The sequence below is a fragment of the Ornithodoros turicata genome, chromosome 7 (assembly GCF_037126465.1).
Source record: "Ornithodoros turicata isolate Travis chromosome 7, ASM3712646v1, whole genome shotgun sequence".
NCBI lineage: Eukaryota > Metazoa > Arthropoda > Arachnida > Ixodida > Argasidae > Ornithodoros > Ornithodoros turicata.
The window spans coordinates 11,738,574-11,743,521 of NC_088207.1; the positions used below are offsets into that span (position 1 = coordinate 11,738,574).

The following is a 4,948-nucleotide window of genomic DNA, read 5'->3' on the forward strand; positions in this document are numbered from 1 at the left end:
AGGTGCAAAATTTTAGGCTTCTGAGGAGTTACCTTAACTCCAGGACAAGAGGGAGTAAGGTTAAAAACCCACAGCGGAGTTCCGTTAACCCCCTGTTGCGGAGTATATTAAGCACCTCTGAGGGAGTTGAGCTAAACCCTGTCACAGAGTATAATAAACACCCCCCATGGTGTAGGGTTCAACCTGTGACAGAGTATACTGAACACCTCTGACAGAGTTGGGTTAATCCATATGCTGGAGTATGATGGACCCCTCCAATGGTGTTGGGTTAACCCTTGTCACAGAGTATATTAAACACCTCTGATGGACTCAGGTTAAACCATGTGATGGAGTACACTAAACACCTTCAATGGAGTTAGGCTAACTCCCATGGAAGAGCATACTAAAAGCCTGTGAGGGAGCTTATCAAACACTTGTGGGGGAGTATATGAAATGCCAGTGAGGGAGTATAGTAAGCTCTGATGATGGAGTTATGTTAACCCCGATAGTGGAGTCCAACTAACCCCCAATAGACGATATGCATAAATCCCAGGCGCCAGTGCGATGCAGTGTCTTGGGAGCCTGTTCATTCCCTGGCGCTTCCTTCTCCTTCCTGATGGCATCAGGTTCGGAATGAGGGAGAGAAGGATGGTGCCAAAGGAACGAACAGGCTCACAAGATGTACCGCATTGCACTGGCATCTGGGATTTATGCATATCGTCTATTACAGGGTGAAAATAAACCTCTAATGACGACTAGCTTCCTCAAATTCTTCCAGGACGCACAGCATGACCCTACAGTGCACTCAAAAGCACCACCGCAGTCTTTAATTTTGAAAGAACGTTCCCAAGCAGCACAAAGGACCGGGGCGAAGCCGGTCCAGCATCGGGAAAGAATCCTACAAAGTCGGGGGCATCCCACCAGCCGATACCGGTCCTTCCTCCAGTTTGCAACACCGGGATGATTAAGGACCGACATCGGCAGCAAGTATTCGGTCCCAGCAGGTCCCCGGCGGATCCCCGATAATGCTGGCAGGGGCTCCCCCCATGCATATTTACCCCCCCCATGCATATTTTGGCATTAATATGCTTATTTTTAATAATTACAATAATTTTGAGTGTAAACAGTGTGTGTAGAGCCCAACATTTTATTTTCGGAGAGGAAATAGACTGACACAACACTTGGAGCACCTCAATAGACTAAACGACGAGTGGTGTACACTAAGCAGTCTGCCTGCATCATCCAATGCATGCCAATTGTGTCTGAAATGAAAAACAAAAAAAGAGGGGGTATACAGAAATATGCAGCATGTCCGCATAACTACTGTCATTGCCAATGTAGCCTGAAAAGAAAAGGGTGGAAATGGTCTACCGTAATATCCAGCCTGCCTGCGTAACCACTGGCCCTTCAATGGTGTCTCAAAAGGGGGGGGGGAACGTACACAGTAAGAGGTGGTCTCTGAAAGGAAACAAAAAAGGTATGCAGTAGTAGGCAGTCTGCCTAACCACTTGCACTTCGGCAATGGCCCTGGAAGAAATGAACGGCTTGTAGCATTAATATTAGACGTAACGGTAAAACTGCTGCATGGTGGGAAATGGTATACAGTAATATGCAGCCTGCCTGCGTAACCACTCGCACGTCAACAGTGTCTCAAAAGAAAGAAAAAGTATACAGCAAGAGGCGGTCTGCCTGTCCAAGTGGTGGTGCCTCAAAGAAAACGAAGTTATGCAGTAATAGGCAGTCTGCCTATCTGCTCACGCTTCAGTACTGCCCAGACACAAAAATGAATGGCATGTAACATTAGACGTAACGAAACAATTGCTGCACTTCAGCACAAAATAGTATGTGCACGGTACGTGGAATGAGCTTTATCAAAAATGGTAAAATGCACAGCGTAGGGATTACGAAACTCAAGAGTTACCAAGAGAAAATTTAAATTATGAAAAAATGACAAAGCCAACGACTGGGAGAAATGCAAGTCCAGGAAAGAGAAAATAGTTCACATCCAGCGCCTTTGGTGCAAATGACTAGCAATTACTACAACGAAAACTGTAAAAAATGACAGCTGACCGGGACTAGAGCTGACAGTCAATGGTGTGCGCATATTCAGCGTTCCTTCACAAAAACGTCAATAAGCAAAAAAAAAACATGGTCAAGGAGAAGCATCCCTATTGAAAAAAAAAGCGACATCAGGTCTGATGTTAACATCACAGCTGCTCTGATGATGTTAACATCAGAGCTGCGCTGGCTGATGCTCACATCAGAGCTGTCTTGATGCTGATGTTGACATGAGAGCTGCATTGATGCTGGTTATGGCAATCTTGAAAATGCTGCAGTCTTGGTTTACTGAAATGTTCTGCAAAGAAAGCCCCTCATGCCTGCGGTATATGAGTACCGACAAGAACCCTCACGAAACAGGAGATAGCAGCAACGAATCACTTCACCAGAACAATTCACCACTCCGGAGTACGTACCTTTTAACGCATATCCATTTATCATCAACATACCTAAGCGTTGAACTCACGGGGGCACAAAAACTGGTAATGATCGAACGGTGAACAACAGCGCAAAAGAGCACACCTAGGTCCTCATTTCCGGTCCAACTTGTCCTTCTTCCGAAAAAGCACTTCTAAGCGTTGTCATGGCCAGCAAGAGTCCCCACTGCATTTGAACACGGTGCTTGAGTTTCTCTTGCTGAAGGCCGCTGCGTCATACACGCTGAACCTGCAAGAAATATCGTTCCAGAAAATACGATGGCAGGACACCTATATGTAGAGCAGTGTAGAGACATATGACATACCGTCTGCACAAAGTACACAGTCGACTTCACTTGGCGTTCTATCTCCCTGTCGTTGCGCAGATCCCTGCAAATAGAGTAAAACGAACAATGAGAATGCATGGCGCAGTCGAACATATTACTTCAGAGTTATATTAATTACACACCTGAAACGGCAATAATCCTGAAGGCGAAGAACGATTTGGCTTCACATGCAAGGTAGCGTCTTCACTCTTTGACATGTCAAACGAGACCGACTGGTTTGCTCGCGGTTAGAAGAAACGCTTCCACTTACAGACAGTTGCAATATCAGACGGGTTGCAAGAACGACAGCACCAGGTGAGAACAACAATACAAAGCCTCTAAAACGCTTTAGACTTGCTGGAACGCTCGCAATTACGCGAACTACACGCGGCGACGAGAAACGACCGTTACAGCAGCCAAAGCGAAGCCAACAAGAACAGCGCATGCGCGACAGGCAGCGCGCAGCGCTGGCTGGTGGCATGGAAGACAAGCGACGACGCGCGAGCGAGCGCGGGTGAGCCTGTGTTGAAATGGGCATGGAGCCAACATCTCCGCGCAATGGCTTGGCGGACGAAATATGACGACGGGTAGAATCGTACTACCTCTTGAGATTGTGGCCGTTCCAGGATCTTTCAGAAATGCTGCTGTTTTCATAAGAATCCCTGAATGTTGTGTTTGAAGCAAAATTGCAACATGAGATTGGCCAAAGCTAAGGTATTAGTTAGTTATGATTGTGAACAGATCGGCAGTGCAACCTGACAGTGAGAGATCAATAGAATCAAAAACAACAAAACACTCACTGTTTTGCCGACCCTTTCTCTAGTGTTCTTTCTTTCTTTCTTTTTTTTTGTTTGTTATAATGAAAGAAAGCAAGGTTAAATGCTACATTTTTCTTGACTGTGTGCGATGGTGTACATCGCAGGTTCCTCATGTGCCATGAATCTACTTAAAAGCTGCTGATGGTGGCAGGGATTCACATTTATAACAGTGACCAGAATGCGGCAGGAGTACTTTTGAGGCACTCTGGCCACGTTGACCACAAAACGGCGTTCCATACTCCCTCCGAACCAAACTTTGCAAAACTTGTTGCTCAGAAACATTAAGAACACACACGCCGGCCATTTGCACCCAGCAATGACAACCAAAACAAAGATGATGGCGATGGCAGTCGCGGTAGCCCAAATGCAGGGAGCTCCAGCGTAGTCTTTGCGGGTTTCGGTGCAGCGGTTTTCGTCCGATCAGTTCGACTTGCTAAAGCTCTCTTCGTTTCGTTTCACGTGAGTTTTTCGATTCGGGAGATTCGGTCGTTTCGTTCGGGCGTGGCCGACTCTTCCCGAGTATCTTGTACTTGCGTGCTTTGCAGTGAGGCTCCATTAATACTTCTGTTCAGGGTGCTGCGTGTGCATGTTTTCCGTCATACAACACAACACAACACAACACATGAAGTGAACTGCAGCCCAATGTTTGAAAGAGTTACCTCATACCAGACAGCCAAATTCCTTCCTGAAGGGATGCTTCACTGTCTCGTACAGCTTGGGACAAAAGTTTCTGAAACACGGGTGTTTTGTATTTCACTTCTCTACGCCTCCCCTGCGGCCTAAGGGGAACACTTGTTGAACAGAATCCCCAAGGATTCTGCTCAACAAGCATTTCCCAAAGGTGGCTGGGAAAAGTCCAATACAGAAAACCCGTGTTTCAGAAACTTTGTCTCGAGCTGTACCATCCGATCACGTGTTACCGAATCTGCATAAACATCGGGAGACGAGCGGGAAGAAATACTTAGCCAGTACACCACAGCAGATCGGGACGTTAACGGGGATCCATCGGGAAAGAATCCTGGCCGGGACGCAAACGGGAATCTATCGGGAAAGAATTCTGACCGGGACACGAACGGGGATCTATCGGGAAATAATTTTATGTAGTTTCCCTCTCCCTCAATTCTTCCCCCTCACATAGTCGGGAAGCAGTCGGGCTCGTGACGGCGATATCGGCCACCTCGAACCCATCATCCCCGTTACGTTCCCAGCCGAATCCCAGTCCTTTGTGCTGCTTGGGTTTATTTAGTAGCCTCACCGTGAGGAAAATATCACAAGACAGCAGATACAGGTCTCAAACTCACTCGTATGGTATACATATCAAATGACCTACTTTCCTTCCACTTGGTTCATG

At 46.8% G+C, this 4,948-nt stretch overlaps 1 long non-coding RNA gene across 2 annotated transcripts; it reads right to left on the bottom strand.

The window, feature by feature from the left end:
* Window positions 1-1,110: 1,110 nt before the first annotated feature.
* Window positions 1,111-3,634, bottom strand: LOC135400206 (uncharacterized). Of its 2 annotated transcripts, XR_010424556.1 has the most exons (5): window positions 2,923-3,634; window positions 2,780-2,843; window positions 2,239-2,703; window positions 1,351-1,437; window positions 1,111-1,241 (listed from the first exon to the last, which is right to left on the bottom strand). It is a non-coding gene; the product is annotated as an uncharacterized LOC135400206 (long non-coding RNA). The 2 variants fall into 2 exon arrangements; XR_010424555.1 differs by having other exon boundaries at window positions 1,351-2,703.
* Window positions 3,635-4,948: the final 1,314 nt, after the last annotated feature.